This window comes from Staurois parvus, unplaced genomic scaffold (genome assembly GCF_062004578.1).
Source record: "Staurois parvus isolate SC_StPar_1 unplaced genomic scaffold, SC_StPar_1.0 ptg000618l, whole genome shotgun sequence".
Classification (NCBI taxonomy): Eukaryota; Metazoa; Chordata; class Amphibia; order Anura; family Ranidae; genus Staurois; species Staurois parvus.
The window spans coordinates 1,458,294-1,476,228 of NW_028318414.1; the positions used below are offsets into that span (position 1 = coordinate 1,458,294).

A 17,935-nucleotide genomic window follows, 5' to 3' on the forward strand; every position below is an offset into this window, starting at 1 on the left:
AAGCGGCCTTTCAAGGTTGAGACTTATCTTGGATAGAATAGACACAATAGCTCGATATACATTTCTTCATATCTAATAATGGGCTACAGATGTGAAGTCAGATGACATTTCTATGGAAGTTCTCCCACCAGACAAGTGGTACAATGTAACACACAGACAATCTATTCACTATGACAGGATTTACATTGGCGTCATTGTTTCCTAGCCCACAAGCATCTAAGTGTCAGCATATTGATTTGTTAGACATGCTGGTCATAAATGAAAGCTGCCTGCTTCCACTACACTTTCTTTTTTTTCTCTGGGGAGGAAGTAATGCGTTTCTTTTAAAACAGCAGTCAGGCACCTGGAAGAGTATGCGGGAAGTATGATGCACCTGTAATGTAGGAATTATGTACAGAGAGCTATCACTTAGCAATAATAATAATAACAAAGAAATGGAGTACGTCAAACCCGGCTTCCATTTCAAGGGAAACGTCACTTCTCAATGTAATAACATAACATTTGTGCTTCAGTGGCTTTAGGATTACTTTTGAAATATATGTGTGTGTTGAATAAAAATAATCCAACCAAATGACAGTCAATTTTCCAGAGCAACAGTGGTAAAATTAGATAGCCTTTATGTTCACCTGTCTTCAAAATGTAATAAGTGGACCATGCCGCAGCAAGAGCTTGAAATGTGACTTTTCTTCAGAGTGCGGTGTATGGGATGTGGATTTTTGCAATGATGTCTTTTGGAAGATTGCGACTTAAACAGCAAGCAAATCTAAAACAAAAAGTTATATCATGTGAAAGAGCTACTTATAACTGTCTATTCTGTTACTGCACTTAATGTTTAAGTCTGCCTCACCTCTGTTGTTGGCATACAGTAGCTTTCCTATGATGTTATTTTTTTAATTTGATCAGCCCTGACCCATGCTCTGGCCCTGTGGTGGTAATTTGCTGTGGTTGTTTGACTCATGTTACATAATCATTGACCTGACTACAATCCTGCCATCCCAGGGTTTGTGCTCTTGGGGCACTTTCCTCATAAGTTTCAACCTCACCAAATTTAAAGTACCACTAGAGTTATTGACCTTGGCAAAAAGCCTTCTACCATCCTGCTGATGCCCAGGATGCATCCTTGCATTGTCATCATGCATTCTGAATCCTAGCAAGGGATCTTTAAAAGTTCGTTTTCGGCATTGTATAATACTAGAAATGCATTTTAAGATACTATACATCTTGTGAAGATTCCCTGACATTTGAATGATTTAGATAACCATTGAGCTGACTTTGACTACAGTTCTGTCATTCCAGGGTTTGTGCTCTTGGAGCATAAGTTTCAACCCTGCCATCAGTTATTCTGGTGAACACCAAGTACCACTAGAGTTAGGAACCTTAGCAAAAGTCTTCTACCATCCTGCCGATGGCCAAGATACATGCTTGCAGTGTTGTTATACTGTACATTTTGAATACTGGTGAGGGACCTTTACAAGTCCTTAAAATTTTGGCATTGTACAATACAAGAAATATATTATATGAAACTATACATCTTGTGAAGATGTTCCTAACATTTGAATGATTTAGATAATGTGTATTGGCTACATTATTACACATTTAAGACATTAAAATGGCATCAAAGTTTTTTTTTTGTTCTAAAAATAATAAAAAGTAATTTATTCAAAATAGCAACAATGCTTCAGTGGTTATAAAACAAAATGTATTTTACCTTAATGCATTCTATTAAGAGAAAAACCTTTCTGTAGCTGTTCCTCCCTTCCCCCTCTCTAAATACCTGTCCTGTAGTGATCCAGCGCTGTGGCTGTCTGCAGGTCTTCTCTCCCCTCTCCACTTTCTCAAGACTTTGCTGAGAGCAGTCAAATCCTGTGAGGTGGGAGTGGGGGGCTGGGGCGAGCTGCACTCACAGCCCATCTTGGGAGCGAGCCAGAACGTATGCCACTATAGGAAGTTGCTTCCTGTGGGGGCACACGGAGAAGAGAAGGGGCCAGGAGCACCGGTGGGGGACCCCAGAAGACGAGGTTTGAGGACACTCTGTACAATGCCCTTGCATGGAGCAGGTAAATATAACTTATTTTTTTATTTTAGCAAAATATTAAATTAGACACATCTATAATAAATATAAAAAAGAACACATTTGCTGGGAGTTTGTGATGAAGTCGCTCTGGGATTACAGAAGATTGCTATAGTGCAATGTTGTCTGTTGTCTGCAGCTTTCAGGGACTTATCCATCACCATGGAGGAAGAAGACCATATGGCCAGAAAAAAGGGTATTATGCAGGTTTTCTTTTGAATAATGGTGATATAGGAGAGCACCAAGTAGAGCGGGGTGTACAAATGGGGGGAATCTGGAACTTTAAAATGCACTGAAAACAAATGTAAACATTAGAATTGCAATTTAAAAAATGTGGTTTAACGGAATCTAAATTGCAAATACAGTAAAATCACCATTATCCACCATTATTATACCACTTTATAACTATGGAAAACCATGTGAGAACATGTTAAAACCTGTGTAAATGCAAAAGAAAATGGTGGAGTCCCAAACAAGTTAACTGGCAATATAAAATACAAGTTGCATTCCTTTATAAAATTCACAAGCCAGGCCATGACATTAAAAAAAAAACTTTTCTTTCTCTCTTCGTTGCCTGAGTTACTTCCAAGGACTGCTAATAAAACACCTTCACAATTTCCATTAGGCAAAGCTGGCTGATGGCTATCTACAAGATAAGCAAAACAGTAATTGAGCTGTCACAAATATATTAAAAAAGAGCCAGCCAAAATCATATACCTTTTATTAGGTATCGTATAAAATTTGTAAAATCATAAAAATATTTTCCATGTCTAAGTAGTTACATCCATTAGTCTGACATCTAAGCCAACAACCTAGTAACTGAGGCTTACTGACATATCATAAACTAGTTTAGACTTCAGTTAAGTAGATTCTGCATTCTTGGAAGGTTATGTTGGACTCATGTGACTCATTCAGATTCATCAGAGCTGTGGGCTGCTGTGTTCAGTTTCCTGCCCACACCTCTTCTGAAGCTGCGCGGACTGTGCGGGCACGGGGAGGCAAAGCAGATCCAGCCTCTCCTCCCAACTTCTTCTATCGGTGCGGAGGATGGAGGGAAGGGCTGGGTATTGAGAAAAACACAGCGGTGGTGGGAGGGAGAGGGGGCGGGGAGGTATAAAAGCCATCAGGTATGTTCTTTGCAGCGGTGGGGGCGGTGACAAGCAGCAATCTCTTGTATGGCTTTCAATAAAGCAGCTGTAATCCGCTTCTCCTCCTCTCCTTCCCGCAGCTTTCAGCTGCTTTATTGAAAGCCATACAGGAGATCACTGCTTGTCACCACCCCCCACAGCTGCCCCTCCCTCACACCCCTAGTCCCAGAACTGCTCACCATCCCCACCTTATTTCCACTCGTGGGGGAGTGGAAATTTCAAGGGCTACAGGAATGGTTGGCAGCTCTCCTCGGGGGGGGGTCAGACCCCCCTGACTTTCCCCTTATCTACGTCCCTGCTGCAAGGGGTGGGGAACACACTGTGATGTCATGTTTCCGTGATGACTGCCCTGCTCAGCGGTGGCTCTGTCATTGCGGGCTCCCTTTTGGGGCCATTCTTGGACCACGGTCCGCCATTTAATGACCACTGCTTTAGAGGGAGCCACACATAATAGATATATCAAGCCTAGTCTTTTTCAAATTGTGAGATCATGCTGCATGAAAAAATATGGGCTTTTACAATGTAGCATGTGCTCATAGGAAACTATTGATACAGGAAACCATATCCTAACGAGGGTGTGCTGACAATCATAGAAAACATCCACACTCCTTTGACCCTCCTTAGACCCTTTATATCATTTCTGCAACCACCCTCTTCAGGGGCCACCAAAAGCTGCTGCAGCTACAGCTTGACAGCTTTCATTTTCCATTGAAATTTTGCACACATGAGAGTCATTCTGAGGCCCAATGATTCTGATAGTTGCTTCATTGGATTGAACCCTGCCAAAACCAAAGACCAGCAACCTGTACGTTTTCATTCCTAATTTCAAATATTTTGGTGTTGCTACTGTTCTATTATTATTATTATAATATGTGTCTTTTCCTTTTCAGTCAATATTTTGTTTGCACTATTTTTGTTGTTTGTAGGTATCCTTCCTGTGGCCAGTGTGTGGGATGTCGAGTTTTCAGAGCCAGCCGTTTTCAGTGTCTCTGATAACACTAAGCTAGTGAGCTTTGCCCAGATGTCAAGTTTTCATGGACTGTCCTCGGTAGCTTCAGGAACTGCAAAAACTGTGCATGATACTGGGCTTACAGTTAGTCTCTGACCTTACTAGGTTCTCAAAAATATTAGGGGGAGATATGAAGACACTGTACTCAACAGTGCATGCTGGCAGGAGGGACCCCAGAAGATCAATCAGGTCTTGTAAGATTGGGTTTCAGCAATATCGGTGCGGTTATGTGTAACCTGAATCCATTTTTGAAAACTGTATCTGTACCTGGTGTCTCAGTAGAGAAAGCTGTGGAAGAGATGATATTAGTGTGTAATCCTGCTTTGGGCAGCTGCTAAGAACCATGCATGTGTTACTGTACTGTGTGACCCCATTGATTACAGCAGTACAGTAGACACATTATTATTATTATTATTATAATAATACAGGATTTATATAGCTCCAACAGTTTGCTCAGCGCTGTACATTATAATGGGAGACAGTACATGAGACAGTACAGTAACAATACAGTGCAATACATGAGGGTTCAAGGGCCCTGCTCCTTGGAGTTTACAATCTAGGAAGGAGCATGAAGAAATCTGACTAGAAAAACACAACAATGGAGAGGTGCTGTCAGCTGGCCCTGAAGGCATTTACAGTGCCTTGAAAAAGTATTCATACCCCTTGAAATTTTCCACATTTTGTCATGTTACAACCAAAAATGTAAATGTATTCTATTAGGATTTTATGTGGTAGACCAACGCAAAGTTGCAGATAATTGTTAAGTGAAAGGAAAATGATAAATGGTTTTCAAAATTGTTTACAAATAAATATCTGAAAAGTGTGGTGTGCATTTGTATCCAGCCCCTTTTATTCTTCTACCCTTCAGAAGTCACCTAATTAATAAATAGTGTGCACTTGTGTGTAATTTAATTTCAGTATAAATACAACTGTACTGTGAAGCCCACAGAGGTTTGTTAGAAAATATTAGTGAACAAAAAACATCATGAAGACCAGACAGGTCAAGGATAAAGTTGCGGAGAAATTTAAAGTAGGGTTAGGTTATAAAAAAAAAATTCCCAAGCTTTGAACATCTCTCAGATCACTGTCCAGGCCATCATTCGAAAATGGAAAGAGTATGGCACAACTGCAAACCTACCAAGACATGGCTGTCCACCTAAACTGAGAGGCCGGGCAAGGAGAGCATTAATCAGAGAAGCAGCCAAGAGGCCCATGGTAACTCTGGAGGAGCTGCCGAGATCCACAGCTCTGGTGGGAGAGTCTGTCCACAGGACAACTATTAGTCGTGTACTCCACAAATCTGGCCTTTATGAAAGAGTGGCAAGAAGAAAGACATTGATGAAAGAAAGCCATAAGAAGTTACATTTGCAGTTTGCGAGAAGCCATGTGGGGGACACAGCGAACATGTGGAAGAAGGTGCTCTGGTCAGATGAGATCAAAATTGAAGTTTTGGCCTAAAAGCAAAACACTATGTGTGGCAGAAAACTAACACTGCACGTCACCCTGAACACATCATCTCCACCATGAAACATGGTGGTGGCAACATCATGTTGTGAGGATGCTTTTTTCAGCAGGGATAGGGAAGGTGGTCAGAGTTGATGGGAAGATGGATGGAGCCAAATACAGAGCAGTCTTAGAAGAAAACCTGTTAGAGTCTGGAAAAGACGTGAGACTGGGGCAGAGGTTCACCTTCCAGCAGGACAACGACCCTAAACATAGATAGATTTAGATCAAAGCATATTCATGTGTTAGAATGGCCCAGTCAAAGTCCATGCCTAAATCCAATTGAGAATCTGTGGCAAGACTGAAAATTGCTGTTCACAGACACCCTCCATTCAATCTGACAGAGCTTGAGCTATTTTGGAAAGAAGAATGGGCAAAAATTTCACTTTCTAGATGTGCAAAGCTGGTAGAGGCATACCCAAAAAGACTTGAAGCTGTAAATGCAGCGAAAGGTGGTTCTACAAAGTATTGACTCAAGGGGGCTGAATACAAATTTACACCACACTTTTCAGATATTTATTTGTAAAAAAATTTGAAAACCATTTATCATTTTCCTTCCTCTTTACAATTATCTGCCACTATCTGTTGGTCTATCACATAAAAATCCAAATAAAATACATTTATGTTTTTGGTTGTAACATAACAAAATGTGGAAAAATTTCTAGGGGTATGATTACTTTTTCAAGGCACTGTGCAAATACTGTACAACATGATGATGATGATGATGCCATATCTGACCACTTCTGTAAGCAGTATAGTAGAGACATGTCCCATCTTCACCCAACAATATGGAATAAATTCCTTGCCAGGTTTAAGCTCACGTGTTCACTCATGGAGCACAGTTGCTCTTTCCTGTGCTTAATGGATCTCCAGGATCCCCTATGAAATTCTCTGAATACCTGGCAGCTGGTGACACCAGGAGCTTGAAAATACTTAATTTGTAGCCCCCTTCTTCAAGTATGTGAGTCCAGCATCTGCTACTGTGGTTGCTCCACTGACATAGATAGAGGCACAGGTGTGTATGGTGCAGCATCTGCATTCATTACTAACCCCATTAGAACCAGCATATGCTAGAGGTGTTGGCTCTTTGTTCGCTTTGGGGACTTTATTGAAATTTTGGATGTTTGTGATGTTCCAACCACAAATAGCTTTAAAGGTATTTGATGGTGTTGTGGTTTCTGGATGGTAGCCTTTTGGAGTGCATTTAAAGAAAACGCAACTGTCATTCAATATCTACTTGATAGTTAACCCAGATCTAAAGCTCCAAAACTCTCCTTCAGCAACACTCCTCAAAGAGATTGTCAAAACTAGAGCTAATCTTAAGGTTCCTACTCTGGTAAAAATGGTAAAACCGATGTTTTATCATAAAGGCAATGAGGCACACATGCTTCCAGAGAGAAAACTTAGAGAAAAACATAATACCACCCTCAACCTCCTGACTCTATTACTGCACATGTATTTCCACCCCCATCCCATGCCCAGATTCCCTCATCAGTACTCCATATCCAACCTCTCAGCCCTTCCCCATCTCAAATAATGCCCCTTTCTCTTCTTGCCTTATGTACGGAACTCCTTATTGGCCCTAATCAGAGACAAAACAGAATATCATAGGAACACAGAAGCAGAGAATTTATTATCTCTCTGTTTGCGAATAATATATTCGTGACTTCAACAAAATCGCTAATTGCCCTTCCTAATCACCAAAAAGTAGTGGACCTATATAGACCACTGTTGGGTTATCAAATTAACAACCCAAAAACAGAGGTTCTACCTTTCAATATGCCCCAACAGACAATTCAACATGTAAAGTGCTTGTAAAGGTAATAGGTTTTTTAGCTCCCTGCAGCCCCCTCCACCAAATACTTACCAGAGCCCAATATCACATGGTGCAAATCGGGACTGAACCCGCATGATTGTGCCCATAACAAGTGGTAATATAATCTAAAAAGATATGTAATATAAAATGATACCGTATTTACTCAAGTATAATACACCATCGAATTTAATACACACCTCTATTTTGAAAGGCTTGCAATTGAAAAAAAACGTTTGATGGTGATTGTAGTGTGCACCTACATACGACAATGAGTTAACGTTATGGACTTTCATTTTATTGCTGGTAATTAGTGAAAATACGGTAATAAAATGTGACAATGAGCTTATGTTAAGATTTTTTACTTTTGGTAATTACAGTACTTTAGACAGCAACAATAAATTCACCATATGTTATGGTACATTTTTTTTTACAATATAGTAAACTAGTAAACCAAATACTGACCTAAAACAAGTTTTTACATAGAAAACTTTTTAATAAATGGTAAGTTTAAGTATAGCTTGGAATGACAGCTTAAAATTACGGTACACAGATGGGGGAGATGAGGGGCGGGGGGGACTGCTGGAAGAGATGAGGGGGGGATGATGCTTAAGGAGATGAGGAGGGGAGCCGCTGGAGGAGATGAGGGCGGGCGCTGAAGGAGAAGAGGAAGGGGGCCACTGGAGGAGATAAGGGGGGCGCTGTAGGAGATGAGGGAGGGGGCCGCCGGAGGAGATGAGGGTGGGCGCTGGAGGAGAAGAGGAAGAGAGCCGCTGGAGGAAATGGGGGGGCGCTGGAGGAGATTAGGGAGGGGGCCGCTGGAGATGGGGGGGGGTGCTGGAGGAGAAGAGGGAGGGGTCCGCTGGAGGAGATGAGGGGGGACGCTGGAGGAGATGAGGGAGGGGGCCACTGGAGGAGATGAGGGGAGACGCTGGAGGAGAAGAGGAAGGGGTCTGCTAGAGGGGTTGAGGGGGGGGGCGCTGGAGGAGAAGAGGGAGGTGTCCGCTGGAGGAGATAAGGGGGGGTGCTGGAGGAGAAGAGGGAGGGGTCCACTGGAGGAGATGAGAGGGGGGAGTGCTGGAGGAGATGAGGGGGGGGGGCTGCTGGAGGAGATGAGAGGGGGGTGGTGCCGGATGTGGTGGCGGCACTGCTAGGTGGCTTTGTAGTGTTTGCCTCTGAATGTAAGGCGTCCTTGATAGTAACACGCACACCAAGATTAGAGCCTCTTTTTGGCCAGAAATTACATTCAAGCAAATACGGTATTTAAAAATGTTATAAAGGTCAGGTTATAAACTTGTAAACAGTAAAAGTATGATTTGTAATCGTTTTTTATCCTTTCCAGAATTTTATAATACTTTGCACATTTGTGCAGATTTCTCTGAACCTGATGGCATTTCACTGGAACAAACAATGTTTACTGATTCAGCCTCCCTGCAGAGACGGCAATTAGCCTTCCCTAGTTTTGTAGTCAAATATGCTTCCTGTTTTCCCTTTTCAGGGTTATTCCTTTACTGCTGTCATTGTTTGTATTATAACATGGTGAGCGAGAGATTAGACAAATTATGACCCCCAGATCACATTTCCTTGTTTTCTCCTATATCTAGGCATCATCTAGACTTACAACATACTTCTATGTGTTGTTACCAGGATCAAACAAATGAAGGTCCCTTTTAGCTTCCATATGACTAATGACTATGAAGTGCTGTGTGTTTCCTGCATTTCTCAGTGTTAGACAGTGTGTAATGTGCTATAATGCTGGTATGTCATGCACACAGATGCCATATAACTGGGATAGATCATTAAATTGCTCTGATGCTTCAGCAAAGCAGAATGATGCCACTTCACCAATATGGTGAACAGAAGATGTTATAATATTACTGGAACTGCAGTAATACTGGTGAGAAATCCCTCGAATGGCACATATACTGTACACTTTAAAAAAGACATCATGAAAAACATTATCATTATTATATATGATTTCTATTGTGCCAACAGTTTACACAGCCTGTTACAAAATAAAGGGAGACAGTACAGATACGAATTCAACAGAAGAGGGTTAGGAGGGTCCTGTTCCGGAGAGCTTGCAATCCAAAAGATGGAAAGAAATAGCAAATTATTTTTTTATATGTAATATTTTTTTTTCAGGACAGTTCAGACTATTAATGTTAAATTAAGGTGAGCCTATTCCCGAATTGCAGCAGTTATATACTCGCAGTCAGAACTTTTTTAGAATGAGTTTCCAGGCAAGGAACCAATACCTGTAATAATTTACAAATAAATGCAGTTTATTTATACTAATCTCAATCGTATATAAAACTAGAGTGTTTCAGATTCAAATAAATGAAGTTTGAACTATGTCAGTGTAACTTCTGACTGGCAAATGTCACAGATTAGAAACCATCCACAGAGGATCTTCTTGGAAGGCCTGTGTTCCCCCTGCTCTGTGTACAGCGATACCAGTCAGGAAGGATGTGGAGGGTGTAGCTAGGTTGGAGTGGCTGCCAGGTCACTGAAATGTTTTGGCTGTGATGTAATGGCTCTTTCACACAATTAAATATCGGCGAATAATAGCAATGGGTTGAAAAGCATTGCTATGACTTCTGCTTTACACAATGATGAGAGCTAGTTTAATCTTTGTTCCCCTATTACGTTTGCCAAAAGTCTTTTGGAACACTTGGAAGTGCATGTGGCAAAGCATCAAATCTATACTGGAGGATAATCCGACTTGTTGGACCTTTAAAACAAAAGTCCAGGCAGATATGAAATGTGAACATGAATGCATTATGTGTTCATTAAAAAATCATTAGACACATTTTAAAATGCAAATAGAGAAAGTGACAGACCCTGCCTGGGTGCTTCCGTCTGAGACTGCTTCCTCGCCGTTAGAGCACAGTACCCAGGTATTATAGCTGGGCATTGCACCCAAGGCCTAGACAACACTAGCTTAGGTGCAACTGGAACTCACTTGATTGAAAACTCACACAGAATTTTTATCACACAAATTTAGAAAAAGAGCTTGATCACATGATCCTAAACAATGCAACCTTTAAACAGTAGTATCATCTAACACCTCTAATGAACAGCCAACAGCTAACAGTGATTTAATTAACAGTAAGCTAATCAACAGCTAGCAACTAACATCAAACTGAAATCTAATTAACAGCTAGGCACCCAGACAATGTTTTTATTTATCAGGGAGTCCACCCAGACAGTCCGGCGCCTACATAGGAATATGTGAAACAGAGACCAGTGTGACCAGCTTTTTCAATGAACATGCATAGTTCCAAATAAAACAAACAAAGAATAGTCTTTAGGGCAAACACAAGAAAACAGTCCTTCAAAAATGTAACTAAAAGGGATATATAACAATAAAAAATAACAAGGTGAATGTGGGCAGAAAAGGTCCCTGCAGCCAGTGTCCCTGACAGAGAACATGACTTGGTATCAGCCTCTTGCAGTCTTCTAAACACCCAACTTAGACAGGAAGAGGGAGAGGTAACACTGGTAGCCAATCAGGCGCTCTAACTGCACTTGTGCTGTCAAAGAAGGAGATAACAGATGGATAAGGACTCATTCACAGCGGTGGCCAAGCAGTGTGTTGGATTTCAGACCTAAGTCCTCATGCACACTGGATGTTTTTACAGATGCTGTTTTTGGCTTTTGACATTTTTTCTACAGCCAGTTAACCCCCCAGCATGTTATCCTACCGTGGGGATCGAAAGTTTGGGCACCCCAGCTAAAAATTTGTATTAATGTGCATAAAGAAGCCAAGGAAAGATGGAAAAATCTCCAAAAGGCATCAAATTACAGATTAGACATCCTTATAATATGTCAACAAAAGTTAGATTTTATTTCCATCATTTACACTTTCAAAATAACAGAAAACAAAAAAATGGCATCTGTAAACGTTTGGGCACCCTGCAGAGTTAATATCTTGTACTGCCCCCTTTGGCAAGTATCACAGCTTGTAAACGCTTTTTGTAGCCAGCCAAGAGTCTTTCAATTCTTGTTTGAGGTATCTTTGCCCATTCTTCCTTACAAAAGTCTTCCAGTTCTTTGAGATTTCTGGGCTGTCTGTCACGCACTGCTCTTTTAAGGTCTATCCATAGATTTTCAATTATGTTGAGGTCAGGAGATTGTGAAGGCCATGGCAAAACCTTCAGTTTACGTCTCTTGATGTAATCCCCCGTGGATTTCGAGGTGTGTTTAGGATCATTATCCATTTGTAGAAGCCATCCTCTCTTTAACTTCAGCTTTTTCACAGATGGCATCAAGTTACCATCCAAAATTTGCTGAAATTTTATTGAATCCATTTTTCCTTCTACTCGTGAGATGTTCCCTGTGCCACTGGCTGCAACACAACCCCAAAGCATGATTGATCCAACCCCATGCTTAACAGTTGGACAGAGGTTCTTTTCATTAAATTCTGTGCCCCTTCTTCTCCAAATGTACCTTTGCTCAAAAAGTTAAATTTTAACCTCATCGGTCCACAGAACTTGTTTCCAAAATGCATCAGGCCTGTCTATATGTTCATTTGCAAAGTTCAAACGATGATTTTTGTGGTGAGGACGTAGAAGAGGTTTTCTTCTGATGACTCTTCCATGAAGACCATATTTGTACAAGTATCTCTTTATAGTGGAATAATGTACCACAACTCCAGTGTCTGCCAGATCTTTCTGGAGGGATTGTGCAGTCAAACGTGGGTTTTAAATTGTTTTTCTCACAATCCTGCAAGCTGTTCTGTCTGATATTTTTCTTGGTCTTCCAGATCTTGCTTTAACTTCCACTGTTCCTGATGACTGCCATTTCTTAATTACATTCCGAACAGAGGATATTGACATCTGAAAACGCTTTGCTATCTTCTTATAGCCTTCTCCAGCTTTGTGAGCGTCAACTATTTTCAGTTTCAGTTTTCTAGACAACTGCTTAGAAGAACCCATGGTGCTGATTGTTGGGGCAAGGTCAGATGAGTCTGGGCATTTAAAACCTTTGAGATTGAGACATAACCTGGTCTTCCCAGATGATGATTGAGAACAATCCATGACACTGGCAGGTCTCAGGTTGGCAAAGGGGGCAGTGCATGCTATAAATTCTGCAGGGTGCCCAAACTTTTGCAGACGTCATTTTTTTGTTTTCTGTTATTTTGAAAGTGTAAATGATGGAAATAAAATCTAACTTTTGTTGACGTATTATAAGAATGTCTAATCTGTAATTTGATGCCTTTTGGAGATTTTTCCATCTTTCCTTGGCTTCTTTATGCACATTAATACACATTTTTAGCTGGGGTGCCCAAACTTTCGATCCCCACTGTATGTGTCCATGCACACATAGACTGTAATCAACGTTTTGTGGCAGGGACGTTTTTTGGCTGGGAAAAAACCCAGGACTAGTGGGTTTCTAGATGAGTTTTTTAGCTGTAAAAATGCTCTAACGCTGAAAAAAAACGACAAAACGCAGTAAATCGTGGCAAACCAGCGTTTTTGGACTTTTTTTTTACAACAAAAGAAAACATTTTTGGTAAAAAAAAAATATAAAACGCTAAAAAAAGCAACACACTAAAAAACACCACTAAACCCTAATACCAAAACACTAAAAAATGCTGAAAAACTCAAATTTTAACGTGACTTTACACAGCTAACGTTACCAGCGTTATTTAGGCTTCATGCACACGGGGCATTTTAATAATGCTGGTAACATTAGCTGTGTAAAGTCACGTTACAAGCCTCAGTTCTTCACCTTTTTTGTATTAGCGTTTTGCTGTATTTTGCCACTTTTTTTGCGTTTGCGGTTTTTAGCGTTTTTTTATTTTTATTTTTTTTTACCAAAAAATAATTTTTTTTTAGTAAAAAAAAAAGAAGTCCATAAATATCGGTTTGTCGCGTTTTGCAGCGTTAGAGCATTTTTACAGCTAAAAAAACTCCTCTAGAAACCCACTAGTTCTGGGGTTTTTTCAAGCCAATAATCATCCCAGCCAAAAATCGTTCATTACAGTCTATGTGTACATGGACACATAAGATAACATGCTGGGGGGTTTACTGGCTGTAGAAAAAAATGTCAAAAGCCAAAAAACAGCAGCTGTAAAAACGTCAAGTGTGCATGAGGACTAACGCTGAAAAACACGACAAAACCCGGTAAATCGTGGCAAACCAATGTTTTTGGACTTTTTGTGACTAAAACAAAAAAATTGGGGGGGGTGTAAAAAAAACCTATAAAACGCGAAAAAATGCACACATGATGATATGCAACAAAACAGTGCTAATAATACAAAAACACTAAAAAATGCTGAAAAACTCAGGTTTGTAACGTGATTTTACACAGCTAATGCAACCAGCGTTATTTAGGCTCCATGCACACGGGGCGTTTTAATAACACTGGTAACATTAGCTGTGTAAAGTCACATTACAAACGTGAGTTTTTCAGCATTTTTGTATTAGTGTTTAGCAGTGTTTTTCTGCGTTTTTTCCTGTTTGCGGTTTTTAGAGTTTTTTTTACCCCCCTCAATTTTTTTTTAGTAAAAAAAAGGTCCAAAAATGCTGGTTTGCTGCGATTTACAGTGATTTACAGTGTTTTGCAGCATTAGAGCCTTTTTACAGCTACAAAACTCCTCTAGAAACCCACTAGTCCTGTTTTTTTTTCCAGCCAAAAAACATTGATTACAGTCTGTGTGCATGGAGACATAGGATAACATGCTGGGGAATTCACTGGCTGTAGAAAAAAATGTCAAAAGCCAAAAACAGCAGCTGTAAAAACTTCCAGTGTGCATGAGGACTTAGATCTGAAAACCAACACACTGCCTGGCCATGGCTGTGAAGGAGCCCTTATCCATCTGTTATCTCCTTCTTTGACAGCACAAGTGTAGTGCCCAGCATGCATGGAGCCTAAATGTGATGAATAATGCAGGCCATAGACGGGTCGTTTATCGGCCAAATTTTTGTCCGCACGAAAAATCGGCTGATAATCACGCTGTTAGTGGGGCCAGCCCGTCGGCCGTTTTTCACGGATCTCCTCATTTATTTTTATCGGTCATGCTGGAAAATCCACGAAAAACGCCCGTTTTTCGTGGACATGGGTGGCAGCATCAGCAACAGGCCTGACCGATTTTTCGTTTATCGGCCAAAACAGCCCATCTATGGCCTGCCTAAGAGGTAAAAGGATAGAAATGGACACTCCTGCCCCTAGACCTAACATGGTGACATCTGTACCTTTCGTCATTGATTCAGCAGGGATCTGTTCACATCCAACAAGTGTCTCAGCTCTGCAAATTCCACCTGTAACTGGAACATTAGCACACGTTGCCACATTTTGTATCTCTTAGTATAGTGCTCGTATAGTGTGACTTTTACAGCTTAAATGTGTCTCTACTAACGTATTATCTCTGAGCTTTAAACAGCATATTTTATTTTGTGTGGATTTGAACTTCTTTTGTAAATATACTGTGTTTGCATTGAGTTGTGCCACCCAAGCTCTTTCTGGTGTATAGCTTTGTATGGTTTGGATTAGCATAATCCCAACAGTTTATTTATACAGTATGCTGTATATGTGACAACAGTAGTATTTCACATTCCTTGACATTTGCCATTCTTCTATGTCAAAAATAGCTTGCAGGAGCCATGATAATAAGCACAAGATAAATGAAACCTGACAGGAAATTGTAAGAAGAGGGAGCTTACTTCTCTTCTGCTAGGTGTCTTTGTTCTAGTAGGGGATAAAGAAGGCCTTATCTGCAGTGAGAGGATGGATAATGGTGAGCAGGAAAGCCTTGTGCCTCTGGTCATAAGCTACTAAATAAATAACAGCAGATTGGGGCCTTTGAACCCAGTTTTATATAAATTAAAGTGATTGTAAAGACAGATTATTTTTAAAAATAACAAACATGTCATACTCACCTGCTCTGTATAATGGTTTTGCACAGAGCAGTCCCGATCTGCCTCTTCCCGGGTCCCCTGCTGGTGCTCCTGGCTCTTCCCTCTTGCCAAGTTTCCCCACAGCAAGCAGATCACTGTGGAGGCACCCAAGCATGCTCATACCTGAGCCGCTGCTCTGTGTGTCCACTCACACACAGGCACGGCTCAGCCCCGCCCCATGCTCTTTCCTCATTGGCTCACTGGCTGTGAGTGATAGTAGCGAGAGCCAATGGCTCCCACTGCTGTCTCTCTCAATGAGGAGGGAGAGACCTGGCACAGCTGAGGATCTTGTGCACATTGCTGGATTGTAATGGTTGCTGCACACAGAAGGTTTTTTCCTTCATGCATTCTATGCAAAAAACCTTAAGCCTTTACAACCACTTTAAATTGAGGCTACTAATAGTTGTAGTGATGGATGATGTGTCTGTGCCTGTTTTTGTTCATTGCTTGCTGTGTAGTAGAGAAAAAGACAGATAGCAATAGCATGCTAAAGAACTACTCTCTCTTACCCAGAACCAGGGCTTTTGTGCAGAAATGCAATGGTATGCTGGTGGGGGATCCATTGCTGCTCTGGTGTTCTTATGCTGTTTAGAGTATCTACTGTTGAAGGGGGAGGGTCTATTTTTTGGGGGGTGGATCTATTGTTACTTGTGAGTGATCTTTATTGCTGGGGCAGAACTATCATTGTTGGAGGAGGGTATTTTATTCCTTGGAGTCTGGCCTTTTTAGCTGGAGAGGATCTATTGTTGGGGGGTCTTTTGTTGCTGGCTACAGGGGATCTATTCTACTGCCTTTCTTGATAGTATTAACAAATTCCATACAACTTAACTTACGTAACACCACCAAATGATACTTGCTTTTGTATTCTCTAACATGGGCAGAACAAGGAGGTGCATAAGGGTGGAAACTAGGGACAGTGCTCTGAGATAGGTAGGGGGCAGGGACAAGGGGTGACTTGGGGGAGGAGGGGTACCTGTTCTTATTCTCTGAGAAGAAAGCCCTGCACAGAACCATCTACATCCAATAGCTCATTTAGGTCCCTTTCACATGGACGTTTGATCAGGTTCACCTGTCAGTTTTTCAGGTAAGCCTGTTTGGAAGTTCCATGCAAGTCTATGGATAAGCTGATATAAAAAGGCCATCCAGGTATAGAAAAAAATGAAAAAGAGTCTGCGTCCCTTTCTATTTTTTACAACCTAAACGGGACAGATTATAGGTGATTTGATGTAAACGAGTGCAAATCCATTTCCATCCGGGAGCCCATAGATCTGCTATATATGCAGAAAACTCCAATTTTTAGGTGGAGCTAAACACTGAACATACATAGATGTTACAGAGGTGACATCTGTCCCATTCTGCTCCAATTTAGCAGGTAATCTGTTCAGGGATCGTCTACTGAATGGACCAGGCAGCGCCCATCTGAAAGGTATATAAAGTATATCTGAAGCCAAAACTGCTTTTTTTGGTATACAGTAGGAAGGGCAGTCAGGTTTTTGCCATCTGTGTCCTTTTGGGGAGATCTCCCTTCAAATCACTTCCTGTAGATCCATCAGGAATTGAAAGTAATTGCCTCCAAATCACTTCTTAGATAGGCATCACTAGAACTTGTATCCCCATTTGGCAATTTTTCCCTCTATAGTTGTTTGGATGACAACTAAAATTTTTTGTATATTTATTCCCAGTGAGAGGGGTCACCAGGACAATTAATGAGGGTGAAAAAAAAGGTGCGTTTAACCCTTTTTTCCTGGAGTGGCGGTTTAATATATTCTTGCAAAAAGCCTACTTTTAACCGATTCTCCATAAACAGGATACTTTCTGTGCTTTTTTGTATTTTTTGATAGAGAGTTGAGTCAATTGCACTTCATTTCATATTTTTTCTGTCTTCTTTTTTTGAAGAGTACTTTCTTTGCTTGTCCATAGCTTTCTTTGCTAGGAAGTAGACGGTAGGTTCTGTCCATGTTCCATGGATGTTATATTTGAAGTCTGTTAGCTGCACAGTGTAAACGGTGCTTTGTGATGCTTTTCACATATGGCATGCACAGCTTTGGTTCCTTGCCCAAGATAAATCACGTTTCTGTATTTGATCGTGATGATAAAGAGGTTGTTTGGGTAACTCTATCTTTTCTCTAAGAATGTCAAGTATACTATAGCAGACAACTCCTCTACTAAAACCGGCCATACCTGAATCAAACTTCAGCTGTTTCAACAGGGACCAGCCAAATTTTGACCCAAGTATGTGGAAACCTTGGTTGTACAGAAGTCAGTCGACTGACTATGTACAATCAGCCTGTCAGGTTTTTCCTATTCAATCTGCATGGCTGGCTATAGCCCAATACCACAATGACTATAGAACCCAATAGCACAGTGAGAGGATTCCTTTGTCCAAATCGGACGTATGGATGGGGGAATCAAACTACTTTTTTTTTGTTCAACGTGCTGGTTGAATGAAAAAAAAAGTGTGAATGTATGGGCTTTCTAACAAATACT

At 40.9% G+C, this 17,935-nt stretch overlaps 1 protein-coding gene and 1 pseudogene across 1 annotated transcript in view; both read left to right on the plus strand.

Moving 5' to 3' along the window:
* Window positions 1-17,935, plus strand: part of RASGRF2 (Ras protein specific guanine nucleotide releasing factor 2) — a 454,295-nt gene that overhangs the window by 93,411 nt on the left and 342,949 nt on the right. The window lies entirely within an intron of this gene.
* LOC149449452 (bifunctional purine biosynthesis protein ATIC-like) lies at window positions 435-6,920 on the plus strand (annotated as a pseudogene).